Below are 25682 nucleotides of genomic sequence, written 5' to 3' on the forward strand. Positions count from 1 at the left end.
CTGTTGAGGTGTTAGAGTTCCTTGTATATTCTGAATTTTAATGCACTATCAGTGTATAGTTTGCACATATTTTCTCCTATTCTGCAGATTGTTTCTTCACTGTGTTGATTATTTCCTCTGCTGTGCAGAAGTTTGTTACTTGAGATATAATCTCATTTGTTATTCCTACTTCTGCAGCCTGTGCTTTTGAGGTCTTACCCATGAAATTTTTGCCCAGACTGATGTCCCAAACTGTTTCTCCTATGTTTTCTCCTAGTAGTTTCACAGTTTGGGGTCTTAAATTTAAGTATTTAATTCATTTTGATTTGATTTTTGCACATGGTGAGATATAGTGGTCTGGTATCATTCTTCTGTGTATGAATATCCAGTTTTCCCAGCAGCATTTATTGAAGAGACTGTCCTTTCTTCAGTGAATGTTGAATTCCTTCTAACAAAATCTTGACCAATGGTTTCTTCAGTTCCTGCTTGAATGAATACTTCTAGTGATGAAGATATTACTACTTTCGGTTATATCCCATTTTATGCTATAATAGTGTAGTTCTAATTCTTAGGCATTCTTCTTCATTTTGGGTCAGAATCTATCCCTTGCTTGTCTCCTTGGTTGACAAACAACAACAACAATAACAACAACAACAACAACACCCCACAAAACTAGCTGGGCATGGTGGCATGTGCCTGTAGTTCCAGCTACTCAGGAGGCTAAAGTGAGAAGATTACTTGTAGTGAGCTGAGATTGAGCCACTGCATTCCAACATGAGTGTTAGAGTGAAACTCTGTCTAAAAAAAACAAAAAACAAGCAAAAAATTGAAAAATGAACACTTGAACATCCTGTTTGCTAGTAGAAGATTATTGGAATCTCAGTTATTCCATGCATATTCTTTACACCTTAGGGTACAAAGTGAAAACAGAAACTCTGGAGAGTAAGAAAATTCAAATCTGAGCTTCAGAGAAGTTATGAAATACAGGATCTACTGTGGAGTGAGGTACCTGGAAGAAATTACACTGTATTTTTATGTTTTTTATCCCCCACCACACCCTCAGTTTAAATAAATAAAAATGGATGTGTAAATAAATAGGAAAATTACAAAATGACCCCTGGCTAGGACAGTTAGTGGTTGTAATTGTTGTTGTTGTTGTTATTTTTGTGTATGTATGCATGTGTGTGTGCAGCTGGGGAACTAAGGAAGGAAATCGCAAAAGGGAAAGAGAAAACCCCAATCATTTTATTTTTGTCATGTGGGAAGATAAAATTCTGCTGCCACTTCTCCCTCCTCACCTTCACCCCACACTTATATTGAGCAGCTATAGCCACCTCTTATTTTTCTTTTCGGATATCCAGCTGCCCCTCTGAGCCAGAGACTTTGGTGATATCTATTTATACCAGGGCTGTACCATCTGAGAAGGGGTATTTCTGCTGAGGCTGAGCAATGAGCCACCAGAAGCAATGGCTCATTGCTCAGGCCCAGCAGGAATTCCCCCCATCCACTACCTCTGCCAACTCCCTATGGCTCCTCTCGATGAGATAGGCTTGAAGAGGGCTCTTTAGATTCAAGGAAAATAGGGGCAGAAATGAACAGTTTATGGAAAATGATGAGTGGCATCTGAGTTGAAGTCAGAGGCCCAGAAATCAAGCAAGACAGGTGCAACACTTCGGGGCTTACTGAAATTTCTGCTGTACAGGATCTTGAGACCATTAGGGAAATAAATCTCAATTATGTTAAACTTATCAAGACCTTGAACAAATTCTCTCCTTTTTACAGATGTCTGTCTCCTTGACTGTAAAATGAGTAGGTGGGATTGAGATGGAATCCAAAGTCTTTTTCAGCTCTTACCGTCTGAGATTCTAAGCTTGGTGTTAAATTTAAAAAGTTCAAAATCAGGTTTGAGCTGAGAGTGGGGAAGAGAGACTGTGTTGTTATTAAAACTCTTTGTAAAATCCTTTTGAAAATATTCACCCTGAACTTGAAAGGGATTTACTTTCTCAAACACTGGCAAAGCTTTCAAACCAAAGGACTTCCTTCCAGTATATAAGGTGGAGGAAGCTGTGTGTGACAGACAAAAGTGAATGCTTTATGTTTAGTTGGGTTTGAACACATCTAAGACAACTATTACTTTGATAAAAACGTCTTTCAGGGGGAGTTACAGAGATGAAAGCACAAATTTGTATAGCATAAGCTTATGGAGTGTGTTTTACTAACTTAGATATTGTTACAGAAGCAATATTAATCAAAAGAATCATGTTCATTTAGAACAAAATCCATAGAAGCTACACAATTGATCCCTAAGGATATTAAAACACTACTAGTGATCAGGAAGGAGAAACCAAAAAGTAATTGGTCCTCTAGTTTGATGAATTTAATTTTTATATTGAAATCTTTTATCATTTTCTAATTCCTGATCCTCAATAAATCCTTGTAATTTCTCTCTTTACTACCATTATTAAGCAATAGTTTTGGTTAACCAAATATTCTAATCAATAAGGACCTGTCGTATACATCATGCATAGATCACCAATTGAAAATAACTTTTAAAAAAGAAAATATACATTGGTGCCTTGCATTCATTCAGCAAAATTGGGGTGCATTTAGCAAAAGAAGAGATAATTGGTGTTAGGCAAACAAAACAGAAACAATCTTGCAGAAACCCAAAACTAATATGTCCATTTTAAGGGGGCATAGTAGTGAGGAACTATTGTAGTAAATTAGGTTTGAGCAGATGCTTAGGGTTTAAACCAAGGCAGGGATAGTAGAAACGGAGAGGAGACTAATTTGAAAGATATTCAGGAAGTGAAATTCACGGGACCTCACAGAGGTGGTACGGACAGAGTAGGAGAAGGAGAGAGAGGAATTAGAAATGTTTCTTAAGATTTCTGTCTTGAAAGACTGGGTGAATGCTAGTGCCACCCACAAAGGAGAGACTATGGAAGAGAAAGATTGCTTTGGAAAAAAGATGACAAATATTTCTTGACATTTTGCATTTCAGATGTATATGGGCATCCTTGAAGTGAAGTACCTATTAGGCAGGTAATATCCAGCTGTATGAACACATGAGTAATAGTGAAAGTTATAGGCATGGATGGGATTTCCAAGGGATACCACAGAATGGGAAAACAAAGTGGTATCCCCAGGGATACCCCATAAAGGAGATAAAATAGGGCATATCAGAGTATTAGGAGGAAAACCTAGAGAAGGGAGTTTCTTGAAAGTTAAGGGAAAAAGATTTTCCAGAGGAAGGAAAGGTCAACGGTGCAAATATCCCAGACAGCTGAAGTAAATTAGAGATGCAAACAGTAACTCTTAGAGGGGAGCATCTTTTTTCTAGTCTTCTAGTTTCTGTGAGGGGCTGTTTCCCCCACATACTCTACGTCTACTTCCTCATCTCTTTCTTGGGTCTTAGGTAATTGCTATTGTTCTATTTTTTCTTGATTGGAGCTTACTAGTCACAAATATGATCACTGGAACAGGGTGATAGTTGGACTCTTTCTCCTTCCCCTTCCACTTAGAATAGTGAGACAGAAACCTCGGTTAAGTGTGTTTGCAGTCTTGGATCCAAGAGCGTAGGGAGTTAATAAGCTCATTTGGCTCTCACATCTAAGCCATATTTCTTCAATGTTGGTGATATGTTTTGGATGTTTTGTCTCTACAAATCTCATGTTGAAATGTGAGCTCTAGTGTTGGAGGTAGGCCTAGTGGTAGGTGTTTGGGTCATGGAGGTGGATCCCTCATGATTGTCTTGGTTGCCATCCCCATGGTAATGACTGAGTTCCTGCTCTGGTAGTTCACACAAAAGCTGGTTGTTTAAAGGAGTCTGGCACCTCCTTCTCTCTCCCTTGCTTCCTTTCTCATCATGTGACATGTTGGCTTCCCTTCACCTTCCACCATGATTGTAAGCTTCCCAAGGACTTCAGCAGAAGCAGATGCTGGCACTATGCTTCTTGTACAGCCTGCAGAACCGTGACCCAAATAAACCCCCTTTCTTTATAAATTTCCCAGCCTCAGATATTCCTTTATAGCCATGCAAACAGAAGAATAGAGAAAGCTTCATTCTTTTTTTTTCTTTCTCTTTTGATGCAGAAATCAGGGAATGAGTGTGCTATTCATAGTGCCTTACCAAACCCTCCGACACTAAGCAGTAAACTTGGCAAATATGACTTCTTGTTCTTTTTTTGGCCAGATTTCAGAGTGCTACAAAATAAGTGAAAGAAGAGAAAATAGAAGCTGTAATAAATACACTCTTTTAGGAAAGGTGAATATGAGGAAGAAGAGGCTTGCTAGGGGACATGTAATATCATGAGAGACCATTTATTTTTAAGATCAAAGGTCACATGTTGATTGTAGCGTTTGTTACAGACGTTTGATTGGGAAAGAAGCAAGGGTGAAGATTTAGGAGAAAAGAGGTAATAGAGTAGAATTAAAGTCTCTGAGAGTTTGGGGAAAATTATAACACAGCCTGGGAATGGGCCATGGTTAGAGAGAGTAACAACACTTTCTTTGAGATAGAAGGAGCTAATAATGGATAAGTTTGGTAGAGATTGGTTATCTGTGGTCTTTTGGGGAGTTGATGGAGAAGAGAAAGTGGGTAACTGGGTATTGAGGTAGTTCATACATTGTTATGAATCTCTATGATAGAATTATAGAATATGAAACTGTAGCATTGAAAAAGACTGAAAGTTGTTGAAGATTGGGATATTGGTCCCAATTCTTCAATTCCCTGTGACAGTATATTGATAACATTTGCTGTGTAATATTACAGTGCTTTTCCTTGGGGGTAGAATGTAGATCTCTTTGAAAATGGGCTTTGTCATGTGACTTGCTTTGGACAATGAGATGTTAGTAGATATGATGTGAGCAGGGGCCTTATATGTGCCTGTGTTTCGCTTCATCACCATGAGTAGAGCATTCTACGAATAGCCACCACTCTTTCATCCTGGACTCCAGAATGAACATACACAAAGCAGAACTGATCTCAGCTCAAAGGTGTGGATCCCAGTGAATACCCTTTAAAGAGATGTACCAAGACAAATATGGGCAGATATGGAGGGCAGAGGTGGAGGCCATTTTCAGCTGGCAAGCAAGTTCATGAAGATTTAAAAGCCATTGAATTGATCGGACCCAGTGCTCCTCTGTCTAGTCACCAGATCCATAATTGTTAAAAGGTAGTGGTGGTCGTGACAGCAATCATAACTTTCTGATCTCTGGATTGTAGTTATGGTGGAAGTTCTTCAAATTGGCTAAGTGGTGGCTTCTGGACTTGTTGCACATTATTCTTTCTTCTACCATTTCTGTCTGCACTAAATTCTCTGTATTAAAATCTTTTTCTGCTTTAAATGTCTAGAGTGATTTCTGTTTCCTACTTTGAACCCTGACTGACTCACAGTCTAAACCTTCCTCCTTCCATTTATTTTTGGTATATGCAGGTTTCAGTGCTACTCATAGTATGGACTCTGGTCGGCCAACTATTTGCGACCAGTTTGCATCAGGATGTAAATTAGTTTGGCCATTAAGCATGCTTTCCAGTTCATCTGATGTATGTATGTATGTATGTATTTATTTATTTTGGTAGCAAGACTTGCTCATAGAAGGAAGTAGTGTGTTCATTTATATTCCAGCACAGGTTCCTGATCTTATTGTGAATGGGTACTTTGAGCATCACTGGCTTACTCAAAGGCCACACACAGGCCACATATTCTGTATTTTCTTCCTCTAGAAATTAAAATGGCTTCTTATTATTTTGTTTTTGTAGATATTTCAATTTTACCCCAGGGAGCATATGTGTCCTGGCATTGGATTATCTCTCTGTAATGGAAAGAATTTTTTAAAATTACGTGACTTTTTGGAAGTCATCTTTGCTTCTTATTTTAAAATAATTTCTTAAGTAATAACTTCTTTCATTAACAAAGAAATGCATACGCATGATAAAAGTTCCAGCACTTTCATTAAAGTTTAAGCACAGAATAATACAATATAAAAAGAAACAAATTATCTACCTCCCCCATTCCTTAATCAACTTCTCTAAAGTAACAATTAACAGTATTTTTATATAAAAAGCTGTTTGTTTCAGTGGAAATAGCCCTCACCAACCTTAGTTAAGCTTCACAACTACAGTTGTACTTTTACTTTCCTCACCCAAGGTAGACAAGGTGAATTTTTTTAATTGCATGTCATTGAGATTTTATCACAATGACCTTTATATGAAGCAAAGCACCAAATAGACTCGGTCTCTTGTGCTATTGCCTCAGGATGGGGATTTAATTTTAACATCAGTTTTTGATCATATTAGAAGTACCTATCTCAACAAGGCAAATAACATTTGTTTTGTTCAAATGTTTAAACTATTCCCATTATGGGTAAGATATTGGAATTGGGGACCTAAATATTCAAATTTCTGTTTAATATTTTGTCATGGTTAGACTTGAAACATAAATTATTTTAGCTGCTTTTTTCCTTCTATTAGAAAAAATGACAAAGTTTATCTCAATGCAAAAAAAGACAATACAATTCTGATGATTTCTCTTAATAACTTAAAAAATTGTTTTATTTTCAAAAAATATACATACTATTTCTTTTTGTTGGTTTTCTCAATTGAGAAGATACATTTTGATCTTCAGATGTGTATTTTAAGTTAATAGTCTTGGTTTGGGTGATCCCAGTGGAACATAAACTTTAAATCTGTAGTCATAATCATGGGGACTATCAAAGCCATAATGCACAATATTACTTTCATAGGTTTGGGAAAAATGGACTGTATTTTCTGAGTTCACCACTTGTCAGCACAGAATGCTTTAAAACAACATAAAGCAAAATGTTGCCAAGCATTTCAATCAAAAAGAACCTAAAGAAATCTGGGGGAAAATATCTACTTATGTAAAATACAATGTGGAATGCCTACCCTTTGAGAGTTCTTAAAGATTCCAACCTTCATAATTCATGTGATATTGAACACTGATGTGCTACATAAGTTGATTTAACTGATATCCTTGTTCATTCAAAATACAGTCTTGTAGAATTCTCTTTTGGCCCTTAGAAATGCTGTGCTGAAGAGACTTCAAGGCTTTAATGGAAATGCCATTTCCTGTAAGAAAAATTGGATTTTAGATCTAACTATCCTACTTACTGAGTACGTGATATTGGGCAAGTTATTTTACTTTTAAGTGCTTCAGTTTTCTTCTCTGTGGAATGTTGGGTTGAAATGCCCATCACAAAGGGCTATTATAAAAGTGAGATTGAATTATGGTATTAAGCAAAGTGTATGATGCCTGTTCCGTAGGAGTTGCTTAGTAAGTGTTAACTCTCCTCACCTTCCTCCTCTGTCTTTGGCCTTGGAGATGGCTGAGATGCTAAAGAGAGAAGTCCTGTTTTATTAATATGTATGTACTGCATAATGAAGACAAATATCTCAGAGGTGAAGAGGCCTAGGGTTACAAAAACTGTGTTTGTATTTTAACACTTGGTGGTGATGAACATGTTCTTTCAGTCCTCTTGGTGCATGTATGTAACATCTCATTTGGAGAAAACATTGGAAGTCCAAATTTGAGTGAGGATCCTGACCTAACTGACACTCTTGCACTCTTCCGTGATAGGCCCTGATCACATGGTCCTTTGTTAAATTTCAAAAGTTGAGTTTTAAAAAAATACCTTCATTGTGGCATAGTTTATTTCATAGAAGTCGCCCACCTTAAATAAATGATTCAATTATTTTTAGTATATTTATAAAACTGTCATCAAAATTGGTGTTAGAACATTTCTACCACTCCCAAACTATCCCTTGTACATATTTGCAGTCAGTACCTGTTCTCATATGCAGCCCCAGGATAATACTAATCTATTTTATATCTTTTAAGATTTACTTTCTTCAGCGGTTGATTTTTCTGGAGGTTTTATTCACTTGGATTCACATTGGTTGGAAGAAATGCATGAGACCAGATTTGTTGGTAGTACTGACACAGTGGTTGCTGTTGGCTTCCTGGTGATGAAAATGAGCTTCTTTGCAGCTGCTCTGAGAGCTCCCAGTCTTATTGATGAGAAATAGTACCAGAAAGCAACTAGCTGGGGACCCGTACCATCAGGGTCCAGGCAGGAAACAGAAACCACTGCAATCATTTTAACAGAAAGAATTTAATATAAACAATGGCAAAGGGTATCGAAGAACTGAAAGATAAACAGAACTAAACTATTATAGAAGGGAGCAACAGCAAGAATTAACTACCAGCTCCTGGGTTGGGAAACAGGTAAATAATGGAATTATCACAATTTAGAAGTTTGGAGGAGGGTATGTCAAACTTTGAGGGAGTGGGGACAGACAATTGGCCAGATATTTCTTAGTGAATGTGATGGACTGGTCTGCATGTGTTAAAAAAAAACTGCAAATTAGATTGAATTGAATTCAAATTCTGCTAATGGAACAACAATTGCTTCTGAAGTCGTTGTTAAGATGTTGCTGATGGCAACAGAAAACCGAAAGTAAACAGACCTCAATGAGCATCTTTTTTTCCTCTGGCAGAATTTAACGGGGAGCAGAGGGCAAAGCAGAAAGGTGGTCCACAGAGCCTGAGATTGATCATAATCTTGAAAGACACAGTCCTACAGGCTCTATTCCCAAATGTTGAAGTCCCAAAGATCAAAATTTCTAAAGTCTAAAATTCCTGGTGTCTAAAATTCCAATAATCACAGTCACAAGATAGTTGCATCATGTTAGGCAGAGCTATTACCTTGTTATCGTCCTTACATAGAAGAAAATGGATTTCAATTGGATCCCCAAACCCTAATGACAGATTTGGAACTAGGAATGACCAAGGCTTCTAAAAGAGAATGTCAAGGTATTACCGGTAAAGTTTGTTTTTTCCATTCATCCCAATGCATTTGGCAGAAAATTCAGATGAGATGATTGGCCATGTTCTATAGCAACGACAAAAACTTCAGTTAAAAAATGCGTCATTTGCTTGCATTGACATTCCTTCCAGCAGATGACATTTCAGGAGCTTTTAATGAATTAAAGCCACATTTGTTGAAGAAGTCAGCAAAGACACTGACTGGTTCAAAAATAATTATATGCATGGTAGGATAAGAAGACACTTATGCAATGATGTTACTGTTTGATCATTGTATTATTTCTGCCAAATTTATGGTCTATGTATAAATGCATGTAGAATGGATTTCTACATACCCAAAACAACATGGAAGCATGGCACTGAAGGCAGGAAGATTTAATAGGGAATGCTTGTTTTGGTGTATATGGAATCATAGAAGAATTTCGAAAAGTGCAGCACCGTGTAAAAAATGAATATTCTCTGAGGAAGGCCAAATCCTAAAAAAAAAAAAAGCAGCTATTCATTGTGATGCAAGACTTCAAAGTATATTTAATGATCATGAAATTTGGCCAGCTCTTAGTGAACTATTTCCATGCAAATGCCCTTAATCTTTCCCTGTAATACACTATTTCATATGTCAGATTTTCTTTTTAGTTTTTCCTTTTCTTTTTCTCCCTATTTTAAATTGTCAAAACGATCTCTTACAATTTGCTATGCTACATATTTTATCTTGCATTATTTCCAATACCGGAAATATAAATTATGTAAGGACTTTTAGAGAGTTCTAATTTGTTTTATGCATTTTTTTTTTTTGCAAATTTGACTTCATGAAAGTGCTTTATCACAATGTGACTTTGTAAGCTTTGTGCATGTATGTAAAAACTTTGGAACATCCTCAATAAATGAAGATATGTCCATACGACTGCATTTGTGTAAGATATAATTTCTCAAAATCTTAGTTCTTCAGACAACTGCATATATGGCGGTGATTCATCACAATTTTTCCTCCATCTGATGAAAAGACTTGGGTCGTTAGTCTTGGGTTGGGTATTTCAGATGACTGCAGCTATAAAGCTAGGTGCACACATTACCAACCATAGTAATATGCGTTTATACATTTCAATTTTTGACTCATTTCTTTATGAATACAGTTCATCTGCTTATAACCGTCATACCCATGTGACTGCCATTGGTATACCTGAGTGTTTATGGTTGCAAAAATATGTATGTTATTATTGACTATTTTATTGCATAAAGTGATCTATGAAGTGTTTTGTCATGTTTTTACATGTTTTTTGAATAAATCTTTAAAACACAAATATCTTTTAAAGAATTTTAAAATTATTTTTTCCAGAATTATAATTTTGAATTTTTGATCTTTCAGGCATTTGACATTTGAGATTATGGTGTTTGGTAATTGTGTCCTTCAGGATTATGATCAGCTCCTAAAATCCACCATTCAGCCCACTACAATGTTCTATAGAGCTGATTCTTTAGCCCGTGAAACTCTGGTTGCAGTTTCCCATTAGTACCTTGATATAAATCATATATCACAGAATTAATAAAAAATAAAAACTACACTTATATTTTTGAAATATTTTAACTAAACATGTATAATTAGGAATGTCATGGGCCAAAGTTGGCTGAGTTAATAATTCTTGAACAAGGTAAATGAGTTTGCATTTGAGTCAATGTTGAGATTATACAACTATTATTCTGAATAAATGGTTATAAAAATGACGGAGAGTAGCAATTATACAAATTATCTTTTCTTCCTGGAAAATGGAGTTTGTATCTGTAACAAATCCATTTTTAAATAAAAATTTGTTCAGTTTCCTTTCCTTTCTATTTACTCATTCTTCTATCTCTATTCACCATTTATATCATATTCCAAAACAATTATAGTAATTATCGATGTATTACAGGCATTGTGCTAAGCATTAACAAATGAATGAGACAGATACTTTAATTCTTAGTTTACAATTGAAGAAATCAAGAGTTAGGAACTATAAATAATATTCGTTGAGTGACATACTTTGTAAAAGGCAAAGTCGATTCTCAAATTCAGGTCTGTCTGATTTCAAAGCCTATGTTCTGTATCACTACTCCATACTAATTTTAATTTAAAATTAAAATTTAATTTTATTATTATTGTTTTTTAGAGACAAGGTCTGGATCTGCTGCCCAGGCTGGAATGCAGTGGTGCAATTATAGCTCACCAGCAATCTTGAACTCCTGGACTCAAGTGATCTGCCCGCCTCATCCTCCCTAGTAGCTGGGACTACAGGTGAATGCCACCACATCAAGGTAATTATAATTTTTTTTTTTTTGTAGAAACAGGATCTCACTGGTCTGAAACTCTTGGTCTCAAGTAATCCTCCTGCCACTGCCTACCGAAGCACTGGGATTACAGGTGTGAGCCATAGTGCCCACCCCATACTATTTTTATGTTTATAGTCTACATCTTGTTTATGAAGTCCCAAACATTGGTATACTTCAGTAGTTCAATGTCTCGGTTTTAAACAGATGCAGGCATTGAGAATTAGAATACATAGTTTTTTCCTGTCTAAAATTCATACTTTAATTTATAGATTTCTTCTTCAGTCTTTCATTCAAAAATGCCAACTTGGAATCATATTTTTTTCATCTGAGTTCAAAATTTTGTTGATACTCCAGGTTTCCACAAGCTCCTCTTTTTGCTATTCTTAGTAATCCAAAGGAACAATACACATTTGCTACCTCTTTATTAATACCTACCTATTCAAAGGCATCGTATTGATGAGTTTGGGTGCTATATCCCTGCGTATGGTGAGGGAGACACTGTTCCTCTTTAACATAGTATCTTTTCTGAGGGTAGGTAAAATGGATTATCTATCTCTAGGCTGTTTAGAAAGTTCTTTTTTTTCCCCTAAACTCTGAGTAAATTGAAACTAAGATTTTCCACAATTACTTTTCCTCAGATGTTTTTCATATAAAAACGTCATTTATAATGCATCGTCCTGGATGGATGGACAATATAAAGACCAACACTGTTCCACCAATGTTTTCAATCGTCCTAATGCCTAGCAGCATCATCAATAAATATTTGTTGAGTAAACATGTACATGAATATATTATTTTCTTTTCTGTCAATTTGAAAAAAAATTCACTTAATCTAGCAATACCTTACCTATCTGTTGTCTTGCTGGGAATATTGAAACTCAAAAATCTAAAACTAAAGTTACTGTATGTGTTTGTTTAGTGGGTGTGGCAAGTGGTCTAGGTTTGCTTTATTTTATCACTTTGTCCATTTTGCAACTTTGTCATTTGTTTGAAAAGCCAGTGCGAAACATTTCAACTTAAAATGATCGGAAAGTACAGCTCAACAATAAAAAGGCAAACGACCAAATTAAAAAAAAAAAGGGCAATAGATTTGAGTAAACATTTCTCCAAAGAAAGTATACGAAGTACATGAAAAGTTGATCAGTATCATTAGCCATTGGAGAAATGTAAATCAAACTACAGTGAGTTCCCCCTCATACCTACTAGGATGGCTGTAATACAAAAAATGGAATATAAGTGTTGGTGAGGATGTTGAGAAGTTGAAACCCTTGTATGTTGCTGGTGTGAATGTGAAATGGTATAGCAGCTGCAGAAAATAGTTTGGCAGTTCCTCAAAAATTAAAAATAGAGTTGTCATACGATCTAGCAATTCCACTTCTAGATATATACAAGAGAACTGAAGACAGGTGTCCAAACAAAAACACCTACATGAGTGTTCATAATACCATTATTAGTAACATCCAAAAGCAACCCAAATGTCCAGCAACTGATAAATAAAGAAACGATGGTATATCCATACAATAGAATATAACTCAGTCATAAAAGGCACTTCTATATGGATGGACCTTGGAAACATGCTAAGTGAAAGAAGCTAGACACATAAAGCCACATCTTGATCAAGCTCATTTACATGAAATATCCAGAATAGGCAAATCTATAGAGGTAAAAAGCAGATTAGTGGTTTCTAGGGCCTGAGAGGGAGGGAGGAAACAGAGAATGGTTGCTTAATGGGCACAGGGTTTTTTTGTGGGGTTACAAAAATGTTTTGGAGTTAGATAGTGGTGATGTTTGTATCACATAGTAAATGCACTAAATGTCACTGAATTGTACACTTTAAAAATAAATTTTATTATGCATATTTCAAGTATACAACATGATGGTAAGGGATACATGTAGATAGTAAAATGCTTACTACAGTGAAGCAAATTAACATATCCACCACGTCACATAGTTACCCATTTGTTTTTTGTGTTGCAGGAGCAACTAAAATTTACTCATTTAGCCAAACTCCAGAATACAATACGTTTTATTAACTATAGTCCTCGTGTTGTACATTAGGTCTTTAGACTTGTTCATCTTACTTATTTGTTACTTTGTGTGCTCTCACCCACATCTTCACATTTCCTCCTCCTACCCCATTAACTAGAGTTTTATTTTCTATCTCTGTGTATTTGACTTTTTAAAACATTTTCTAAATTCACTAAACACTTTAGTGAATTTCATGTAAGTGTGTGAATTTTATATGAGTGAGGATAAACTTAATTTAAAAAGATGGGTGAACAGAAACTCATTCAGCAAAAAGGGGTATTTATGACAAAGAAAAGGGGGTAACATGAGGAATAGAAGAGCAAATAAGGGACTCAATAATAGACCGATTAATAATCAAACAGGAAGTAAAACTACATTTCTTCAGCTGTTCTGCTTTTCTAAGATCTTCAAATAAGACTTTTATTAAAAATGAAAACCCATATAAAAAAAGGAGAAGGATTTTCTGTGTATTGGAAAGCATGAAATATGAAACACTATTAAAGAGAATCTGCTTTTTCTGATAATAATTAAACAAGCCCCTATATCCTGGTCATTGTGATTGGTGTCGCCAGTGAGCCTTTCTTTTTTGTTAAGTGTTTTTCCCTCTTAATAATTTTATAGTCTTATTCACACAGATTCACAAGTAGGAATTAAAGTGATACTGATTTAAATGTGCAGCTTGAAGATGTAGAACATATTCCAATCTAATTTACCTGTCCAGAGGAGACCAAGGTGTAGTCAGAGAAGGACATGATTAAAGTAGTATTAAACATTTCCATTTTCTGAGTTTCCTTTCAAATCCTATTGCTTCATATTTCTGTTTACTCTTGAGTGAATATGGGAATGCCAAAGGCTAAATCAAAACTCCTGTTCCCCATCTGATGTTTCTAGTGTGACTATGGTGAATAGTCTAGGAAGAGGATTTGTGTCTTCCTGAATGCTTTCTCTGGGATTGGATGGCCCTTGGTATAAAGTGGCAAGAGCTAAGTGATTGTCTGAAATTGGATGATGTTGGAAACCAAGGCTGGTGGCATAATAGTCATGAGCCTGCCTAATCATTAGTGCCTGGAAGGGTCAGACTGGGGCTAACATGCAGCTGGTATGCTCCAGGACAGCTGTATGAATTGCTAAAATACTGCGTGGTGGTAAATATCTGATGACTTGATGTTTTTCACTGTTCTGCCACCCTGCTTATAATCTGGAAACCAAAGAGTTAATGCATGGCTTAGCAGGGAGCCGCTAGGTCCCTGAGCTAGTGCCCTGGCCGGTGCTATTTCTGATGGGCAGCTGCCTGTGCAATACCATTTGCTAAGTATATTGAATATTATCTCTGAATGGGACCCACTAGGATTGAATTTTTAAGACCCTGGCATTCCATCCTAACCCTCTCAGTTGATATATTCCCAAATTAGGAAATACATTGTTCTTCACATCCCACTCCACACACCCTCGTCTTTAGGGTATCAAGTTTTGATCTTTAATCTGAGTAGAGAGTTTTGTTAATCTCTTATGGCTTTACAATCTTTACAGCAGGGAAAAAAAAGAAATGTGATTGTTTCATGCTAAGCTGCCTAGGAATTCTGTTTTCCCCTTAGAACTAGGCTGAGGAAGAGGAGGGGTTTGAGAAACTTTAAAATCTTTACCCTCCTATCCCAGTCACCAGGCAAAGATTCAAAGACAGTGTCTCTGATCAGCTTTTTTAAAAAAGTCCTTTCACTTCTCTTTGATTCATGACTTCACATTTCAAATAGCCCTCAGATATTAATGAAAACCTTCACACTCAAGGTATGGCCTCAATGATGTTTCTTTGTAGTGGTTTTATTTTCTAGGAAACAGTTAATTTAATGCCATTAGCTAAAATCCTGCATGAATGAATGAACAAACATAGAATAGTTGGAATCTGTTATCATGATTTTTTTCCTAGTTCAATTTAGAAAATTTTTGGTTCTTTGCTAGTCAAAAGTAAATATGGTATTCAAGGACTCCCATGTATTGTGGGGTGGAAGTATTAGGTTGGTACTTTCATACCAAAAGTAATTGCGGTTTTTGCTATTACTTTCAATGGCAAAGACTGCAATAACTTTTGGACCAATCTAATCTTTCCCCCACAACTCCCCTTCTTTAATTAGTGAATAAACATCTTGCACTGTGGGCAGGAGTTAAGGGAAGGTTGAGTCATTTGGAGGAGGCAGGTGTTGGGTGGTGGATGGTCGAAGGCTGATGGAATCATAGAATGGTTTATTTACAGCCTCCATCCAATTGAAAGATCTCTAGGTTGCTGGGAAACAAAATCATGGAGATGGCCAACTCCTTGAGATCAAGCAGTCTTTGCTCAGAATTCTTTTTTCAAATGGAGCAAAGGAGAAAAACATTTAGTTCTTTCTTTCTACTTTTTCTTAGCTGAGGGGTATGCTAGTTCTTAAGAATTTCAAGAGAATTTGTTGATTCTTCTAAAAATATTGAACAAAAGAGAAATGGTGTTAATGCCTAGTAGTTTCTATCTTTTCTTCCTACATTCTAGAGAAGATTTTAATTGATATGCAAATTATGGCAGAAACTGCTCAATCTCTTATCCTTATTTTTCTTAATGAGAGATTATAGATTTTAAACTGCAAACATCGCTTTCCAGCTAATAGACTCAATTTCCTAGCCTCACTTTGTAGTTCAGTGTGACCATATGACTGAATTTTGACTGATTAGTGTAATTGAAAGTATTGTGTAAGGCATCAAATAAAGGTGATCTTCCCTTCTTGGCCTTTATTTCTATTTTTCTTCCTCTCCCTGGAATAAAGGTGTGGTAGCTGGAACTCTCACAGCTATTTCAGATCTTGAGGGTAAGGACCAGACATAGGGATAGCAGAGGAGAGTGTTGAAGTGATCCCTGATCACTTTGTGGAACTGCAGTACCAGCCTCAGAATTACCTACTTTCAGATTTTTTAATGTGAATGAGATAATAAAATTCTATCTAAGACACTTGTATTTTGGACTTTTCAGTCACTCAAAGCCAAACCAATTTCACATCTACCTTGAGGATCTAGGCTGTTGTTTCATTGTTCTGTTTCACTGTAGCATTATATCCTTTTAAGTTTATTTAATAAATATTTATTGACTATCTGCTATTTATCAGGCATTGTACTAGGCACTATACATTTGGTGATTAGCAAAACAAACACAGTCTCTACCATCTGAAGCTTACAGTCTAGTGAAAGAAATGATAATAATGTGTGAGAAATAATTTTTTTTTGTTGTTTGAGATGGAGTCTCTCTCTGTCACCCAGGCTGGAGTGCAGTGGTGTGATCTTGGCTCACTGCAACCTCTGCCTCCTGGGTTCAAGAGATTCTCCTGCCTCAGTCTCTTGAGTAGCTGGGATTACAGGCACCTGCCACCATGGCCAGCTAATTTTTGTATTTTTAGTATAGATGGGGTTTCACCATGTTGGCCAGGCTGGTCTCGGACTCCTGACTTCAAGTGATCCACCCACCTTGGCCTCCCAAAGTGCTGGGATTACAGGCATGAGCCGCTGTGCCCGGCCAATTTTTTGTTTCCTATTTTTACGACCTTTTTCCCTCTTTTGATTACATTGAGTTGTGACCTCTACATATGCTTTAATTCTTGTCTTCAAGTCAGAGTAGGGGGCTATTAAACTTCATTATTTCCTTTCCATGTAAGATTTTTAAAAATCCTGGCCGGGCGCGGTGGCTCATGGAGGCCGGGGGCAGTTCGAGGCCATCAGCCATCTGGTAACACAGTGAACCTGTTCCTAAAAATACAAAAATTAGCCGGGGGGTCAAAAAAAAAAAAAAAAAATCCTGTATGAAATGCCAATTTTAGCAGTCAAATATGGCTACAGTTTGAGGACCATCTACCTAGCATAGTGAGGGGCTTGTGGGGGTGTGTGTGTGCACGCATGTGCATGTGTATGTTTGTGTGTGTGTGTGTGCATACACACGCCTGAGTTCTGGTTTCTTTGCTCCTTTTGTTTATTTAACAGATGCTAGGATTTGTTTTTGTCTTCACCTTGACTCTTTCAATAATCCGTATTTGTTCTTTAATTGCTTTTTTATGGCTCTCAGCCATTTTATGGCTTTCCTAATTAGGTATTTTCTAACTGACAGTTGTCAGAATGATGTCCTAAGACTACTCTCTCAAGATATCTGTCAGAATCATAGCAGAAGCTGTGGGTCTCGTCCTCTTAATTGACTCTATTGGCAGCGTCAGTCTTCAGGGCCGTGGAAGATTCACAAAAGATAACTTTGCCTAACACATTGATTGTTCCCTTGTTCTCTCTCATTGATGCTGTAATTTTGAATGGGTATAGGTGCCTTTCCCATAACTCTCCTGTGCCTTTGGTTGACTTACTCCTTCACCGATCTGTCCTTTGATCTTAGTCTTTTTTTCATCCATCCCCTCCTCCACTGTATTGCCTTCCCTTCTATTCTGCTGCTGCTACCTCTGATTGTAATGACTTCTTCACTGGGCTGGATAGCAGCTAAGGCATCAAAAGCATGGTTTCCTTTTTCCAAAATCTCTGGTCTGTCTGTCCCCACCCCACCCCGCCTAAAATAATCTTTGTGTGGCATCTTTTATTTATCTAAAGAAGATTTTTGGTCATTTTGCTTTTACTTTTGGACGCATGACTTTGGTAATTCATTTATCACACTAAAGATCATTTCAGAGCCTTCTTATGGCTCAATGAGTAAAATCCCAAGAATGTTTCTTTTCCAAATAGCAAATTGCTGGAAGTGAGGAGCGTTATTTTGTCCATGAGAGCAACCTAAGAGAGAACAGTTGGAGTTTATGTTAAAGACAGCAAATGGTTTATTGACTTCAGAAAGTTTAGCCCCTGCTGAAACAATCTGAAGGAACCAGCGGCACTGGGTCCATTAAATTCAAGAAACAATAAATTTCCGTTATTGGCACAAACATCAAGTATCTTGAAATGTAGAGCCACAGTCTGATAATATTGCTAAATTTGGGTTTGTCATGACAAGATACTGAGAAATCTATGAAATTAATGACATGTTAGGGAAATGTGATATGCCATTTAATTGATGAACAATCCATCCTCTTTGAATCATGTTATGAAAACTGCTAGCAAAGAAAAAGGGCACAAAGTTCAGGACAGATGGGTGGAAGCTTCAGAGGCAAACAGTGATTAGATTATAGCAATCCTTTCAAAATATCAATCTCTTTCCTTAGAGTGGTGGGAGGTGTCTGTTCTTGCATTCTTAAGTTTGTGGAAGCAGTTTTAGATGTGCAGAAGATTTGGCCATCCAAAATGGAAAATCTAGGGCTGCCTTTATTTAAGCAGTTCTTTATGTTCACCCACTTCAAGTCTCTCAGTCCTTATAAGAGCATAAGTAAACAGAAGAGAAGCAGTGGTTTAAAAATAGGTTTTTGAGTCAAATTTACCTAGTCAATGGTGGCACAGGTTTGCGATTCTGAGTGTTTGTTCTAGTTATATATACCATACTTTCTCTTTCATTATAGTGTTAGATGTTCCACGTGGAATTTTTGTTTTCTTCCTCATATGTTATCTCTCCCATTACTCTCTCTCCTTATTATGGGTCATATATTTCTGCTTCTTTTCATGCCTAATCATTTTTTATGGGATACCAGACACTGTGAATTCTACCTTTTTGGATGCTGGATATTTTCATATTCCTATACATATTATTGAACTTTGTTATGGTACTTGCAGTTACTTGGAAACAGTTCACTTTTATGTGTGGTGGGACTAAAGCAGCTTCTATTAGTCCATTCTCACACTGCTAATAAAGACATACCTGAGACTGAGTAATTTATAAAGAAAAGGAGGTTTAATGGACTCACAGTTTGACATGGCTGGGGAGGCCTCACAATCTTGGTGGAAGGCAAAGGAGGAGCAAAGGCATGTCTTACATGGCGGCAGGCAAGAGGGCATGTATGGGGAAATTGCCCTTTATAAAACCATCAGATCTCATGAGACTTATTCACTATCATGAGAACAGCATGGGAGAAACCTGCCCCCATGATTCAATTACCTTCCACCAGGTCCCTCCCATGACACATGGGGATTTTGGGAGCTACAATTCAAGATGATATTTGGGTGGGGACACAACCAAACAATATCAGCAGCCTTTAGACTAGGATAATTTTTCCGTGCTATGGAGGCACTACCCTTATGAATATGCCACCCAATTCTTGAGAATGATGAGGCTTTCCCACTTAAGCAGGAACAATTGTCAGTCTTGTGTGAGCACCATAGATTGTTCCCTCTGATCCTTTCATGTTGTTCTTTCTGTGGTCTCAGGTAGTTTCTTCACTTGCATGAAGTCAGCTGAAGACTCAAAGGGGACCCTTTACAGACCTCTGGGGTTCACTCCGTGCAGTTATCTGTTTTGTGACACTCTGCCCTATGAACACTGGTTGTCTTGACCTCTCCAGACAACCAGCTCCGTCTTCTCAATTCAGGAAGAATATCCATACTGCCTCTTGCCTGATTTTCCCCTTTCTGTGCTTGCAGCCTGAAAACTCTCCAGGCAGTAAGGCATAACATTTGTAGGGCTCATCTTATTTACTTCTCCATCTCAGGAATCACTGTCTTTTGCCATTTGATTTGCAATGTCTGAAAGTGATTTTTTTAAAATTGTTGCATGTGGAAGGGTAAATCCAGTTCCTTTACTCCATCTTGCCCCGAAGATGTATGACATCATATGTCTTCATGTCATTCATGTATGACAACAGGTAAGTTCCCTTAGCAGGGTCTCTATGCTAGACTGGGGTCTTGCCTCAGGGTTGTGGTATTTGAGGAGAATTAAAGAGAACTCATCCTGGTATAAACTCAGCTCTTATTCATGCAATTACACTGCCACACTAGCTTCCACTTCTTAGTCATGGTCCCATGTTGTGTTCCTGAGAAGGTTTGTTTTTTGGTTCATCCATTTATCCCTTAACTATGAGTTAAGAATATTTTATATAATAAAACTCAATTATTGGGGCAATAGCAAGACATAAGACAGATTTGGTGACATCCTTCTGAGAGCCTATGTTCTAGTTGGGGACTGCTGCAGATAATGATCCACATGGTTGATTGTAATAGTTGCTATGAAGAGAAACCACAGGATGCTACTACATGAGTACATAGTGGAGGGCTAACCTTATCTGAAGAGTCAGAAAGGTTTCCCTATGGAGGTGACATATACATTGGGACATGCAAAAAGCTGATTGTAAGATAGGGCTGTTTTTCTCAAAAGGGGCTGCACTATTCAAAATTTTTATTGAGGATTGAGCATTGTTTGTGAGACATACACTCTAGTGTCTGATAATGAAAATATTTTTGATTTATTATCTAAGGTCTCAATTGCAGAGAAAGACAGCAAAATGGAAAATGTATATCAAAACTTTTCTAAATCATTAGATATAAATTAGAAGTTAGTGGTTAAAATGTTAATATCCTAGTGTTTTTTTTTTTGAATTGTGGGACTATGGATGATTCTTCTTTTTTAAATTTTTGTTTTCTCTAATTTTTTACATGAATCTGCATTGTTTTTATAATTAGAAAAAATAAAAGCAAGGGAGGGAGGAGCAAAAGGAAAAATATGAAGTATAATATAGCTGCTATTCTTTAATTGGTACATCAGTGAACTGATCTGTTAAGTACCACATTGTGACATTATGTGTCATGTGGCACAATATCAGTGTTGCTTCCAAAGATACATTCTTAAGCATCAAATTGGCCATTTTATGAAGCATTTAGAAAACAAGTTCAAAAGAGGATGGTGACTTCAGTTTCTGTAAAGTGTGAAGCTTGTCCTCACAACTGATCTTGAAGGGCATGAGTAGATGTCTGAGAGGCTGGTAGTGAGCTTGTGCTTGGATGCTATCTCTTCACACTTGTGTGGTTGCTTGGCACATGGAAATCGTGGCAGCTCTGGTCCTGGGAAAATTGTGTAGCAATGTCAAGGGAGGAGAAATGGGAACATCTCTGTGTTTACTGCTATTTTTGAGCACAACGGTTTTCATAGTCAGAAATAGGACTTTTCGAAAATTGGAGCTTATAAACTACACGTACTTTTTTTAGAACTCTGCATGCAGACCTCTTGGGGGTCCAGCTAGAGAAATAGGGGACCAATTTGAAGTTGTGAATTATTTATTTATTGTTTGAGAAGACACTGATGGGTTTTTTTGGATCATTTTAACTTAGTTTATTATTATTTTTTATTTTAAATTTTACTTTAAGTTCTGGGGTACATACGCAGAATGTACAGTTTTGTTACATAGGTATACATGTGACATGGTGGTTTGCTGCACCCATCAACCCATTACCTACATTAGGTATTTCTCTTAATGCTATCCCTTCCCTGACTTCCCGCCCCCTGACAGGCCCCGGTCTGTGATGTTCCCCTCCCTGTGTCCCTGTGTTCTCATTGTTCAACTCCCACTTATGAGTGAGAACAAGAGGTGTTTGGTTTTCTGTTCTTGTGATAGTTTGCTGAGAATGATGGTTTCCAGCTTCATCCATGTCCCTTCAAAGGACATGAACTCATCCTTTTTTATGGCTGCATAGTATTCCATGGTGTATATGTGCCACATTTTCTTTATCCAGTCTATCATTGATGGACATCTGGGTTGTTTCCAAGTCTTTGCTATTGTGAATAATGCCACAGTAAACATTCGTGTGCATGTGTCTTTATAGTAGAATGATTTATAATCCTTTGGGTATATACCTAGTAGTGGGATTGCTGGGTCAAATGGTGTTTCTAGTTCTAGATCCTTGAGGAATTGCCACACTGTCTTCCACAATGGTTGAACTAATTTACACTCCCACCAACAGTGTAAAAGTGGTCCTGTTTCTCCACATCCTCTCCAGCATCTGTTGTTTCCTGACTTTTAAATATTGCCATTCTAACTGGCATGAGATGTTATCTCATCGTGGTTTTGATTTGCATTTCTCTAATGACCAGTGATGATTAGTATCTTTTCGTATGTTTGTTGGCTGCATAAACGTCTTCTTTTTAGAAGTGTCTGTTCATATCCTTTGCCCACTTTTTGATGGGGTTGTTTTTTTCTTTTAAATGTGTTTAAGTTCTTTGTAGATTCTGGATATTAGCCGTTTGTCAGATGGATAGATTGCAAAAATTTTATCCTATTCTGTCAGTTGCCTGTTCACTCTGATGATAGTTTCTTTGCTGTGCCGAAGCTCTTTAGTTTAATTAGATCCCATTTGTCAATTTGGCTTTTGTTGCCATTGCTTTTGGTGTTTTAGACATGAAGTCTTTGCTCATGCCTATGTCCTGAATGGTATTGCCCAGGTTGTCTTCTAGGATTTTTATGGTTTTAGGTCTTACTTTTTTTTTTTGAGATGGAGTCTTGCTCTGTCATCCAGGCTGGAGTGCAGTGGCGCTATCTCCCAGGCTAGAGTGCAGTGGTGTGATCTTGGCTCACCGCAACCTCCACCTCCCAGGTTCAAGCAATTCTCCTGCCTCAGCCCCCCAAGTAGCTGGGATTAACAAGCACGCACCACTATGCCCAGCTAATTTTTGTATTTTTAGTAGAAACAGGGTTTCACCATGTAGGTCAGGCTGGTCTGGAACTCCTGACCTCGTGATCTGCCTGCCTCTGCCTCCCAAGGTGCTGGGATTACAGGCATGAGCCACAGCACCCAGCCTTAACTTAGTTTTTAAAAACAGCTTTATAGAGGTATAATTGGTATAAGAAGTGTACATATTTAATGTATGTAATTTGATGAGCTTGTAAGTACACATACACCTGTGAAATCTTTGCTGCAAGTTTATAACAAACACATCCATCACCTCCAAAAGTTTCTTTATGCTTCCTTCCTTTTTTGTGGTAAGAACACTTAGCAAGAGATTTATCCTCTTAACATTGTTTTGCAGTGTACAATACAGTATTGTTAACTATAGGCACGATGTTGTACAGCAGATCTCTAGAACTCATTCACTTTGCATAACTGAAACTTCGTACCCATTGAACAAGTCCCTATTTCCTCTTCCCCCCAGCCCCTGGCAACACCATCTTACTCTCTGCATCTATGAATTTGACTATTTTAGATGCTTTATACAAGTGGGATCATGCAGTATTTGTCCTTCTGTGACTGGCTTATTATTAACACGGCATTTGTAATTCATGGATGAGAGTTGGCTGGAATTACTCAGCTCAGGAAGGGTTTTGTAAATTCATGTGTATAAGTACGTGACGGGATTTATTAGTAGTAGACTTGAATATTTTTGATTTTGGTAGATGAAATGATATCAAGGAACACATCTTAAAGCTCAGCAGGCTGCTGGCATGGGTGAAAGATTACTCATCCCTGCCTAAAATGCTTACCATCAACTTTCATAGATTTATAATGGCCTATATTTGATATCGAGACTATTTTTAATGAAGATTATAGTTTATAGTTTTTAAAAATAGAACCCATAGGATGTTAAAAAATGAAGTAAAACTTATATGATAGAAAACTAACCATTCTAAATCATACAATTCAGTGGCATTTAGTGAGTTACAATGCTGTACAACCTTTACTTCTATCTACTTTTAAAATGTTTTCATCACCCCAAAAGGAAATCCTATATTCATTAAAACAGTTATTCCTCATTTTGTCCTTTTCACAAGCCTCTGGAAACCACAGATCAATCTACTTTCTGGAACACTTGTACACTACTGATGGAAATGTAAATCAGTACAGTCATTATTGAAAACAGTATGATGGTTCCTCAAAAAATTTAAAATGAACTGCCATATGATCCAGCAATCCCACCACTGGATACGTATTTAAAGAAAGTGAAATCAGCATGCCAAAGAGATATCTGATTCTCATGTTCATTGCAATATTATTCACAATAGCCAAGATATGGAATCAACATAAGTATCCATCAGTGGATGAATACTTAAAGACAATTTGGTATACGTACATAATGGAATATTATTCAGCCATGAAAAATAAGGAAATCCTGTCATTTGCAGCAACATGGATGAACCTTGAGGGTATTATATTAAAGTGAAATAAGCCAGGCACAGAAAAACAAATACCATGTGATCTCATTCATATGTGGAATCTAAAAAAGTTCATCTCATAAAAGTAGTGAGTAGAATGATGGTTACCAGGGACTGCAATGGTAGTGGTAGGGGGTATTGAGGCAATGTTGGTGAAAGAACACAGAATTTTGGTTAGATAGGAGGAATAAGTTCTAGATATCTTTTGTACAACATGGCGAGTATGGAGAATAATAATATACCATATTCTTGAAAAATGCTTAGAGAGTAGATTTTAGTTGTTCTCACCACAAAAAGGATGACTTTGTGAGGTGTTGCATATGTTAATAAGCTAGATGTAGCATTTCCCGGTTATATATATTTTAAACTATCATCTTGTTCATGATCAATACATATACTTTTATGTCAATTAAAAAAGCATTTTTGAGGTGTAGTCATGTTGCAGCATGTATTAGTACTTTATTCCTTTTTATGACAGAATAATATTCCATTGTACAGCTATAACCACATTTTGTTTATCCAGTCATCCAGTCACAGTTGGATTGTTTCTACCTTTTAGAAAGTTTGAATAGTGCTACTGTGAACAATAATGTTTATGTTTTTGCTTGAAAACAATTCTTTTGAGTATACATGTAAGAGTGGAATTGCTAGGTCATATGGCAATTCTATGTTTAGCTCTTTTGACGAAGGGCCAAACTGTTTTTCATAGAGACTACTCTATTTTATGTTCCAACTGCAGAATCCACAGGGCTTTAAATATTCTTTGGTTAGCCAGAAGTTCCACATCTTTTTCATTGATAATAACAATTTTTACTGAAGCTTTAACCCCAAATAATAATCACTGAACACATGCATACACAAAAGGAGGCAAATAGAGGTTTAAGAAAACTCTTTTGAGCTATGTTGACTTGACTGCCTGGCACCTAGAATTGGGACATGTCTTAGAAAGCATCCACTCATTCTTCTCATAGGAAAACAAGGTCACAAGAGGTGGAATGACGTGATAATAAAAAAGAAGCCACCAAACAATTTATTGTCAAAGTTAAGGTTCCAACTGTGATCTTGTAATGCTGAACCTATTGTTATTTTACCTACACTATGTATTTGATTCATTTTTGGTTAAATTATCAGATGATGTCTTTTTTCTTCACTCAGAAATCTTAGAAAAGTGATGGGTATATCATCTAATCCAGACCAGCCTTATTTATCCATTTGTTTCTTCACACATTTATTCTACAAACACTTAAAGAATGCTAATATTTACCAGAGGGTGTGTTGAGAGCAAAGGATACAGTGGTAGACTAACTGCAGTGAGACTGTCTTCATAGCTAACAGTGTGGTAGTGAAGATGGCCCCTTGATAAACAGGTACACAAAGAATAAATTGTAACTGCGCTAAATGCTATAAAGGGAGGAGGTACGTGGCACTCTGAGACTTTATAAGACCTGCACTATTTCAGTGGTTGGATGTGTCAGAAAAGGCACTTAGATTTATAAAATCTAATGTGTTTTGATTTCAAGGACAC

Source organism: Hylobates moloch, unplaced genomic scaffold, assembly GCF_009828535.3.
Source record: "Hylobates moloch isolate HMO894 unplaced genomic scaffold, HMol_V3 SCAFFOLD_19, whole genome shotgun sequence".
Classification (NCBI taxonomy): Eukaryota; Metazoa; Chordata; class Mammalia; order Primates; family Hylobatidae; genus Hylobates; species Hylobates moloch.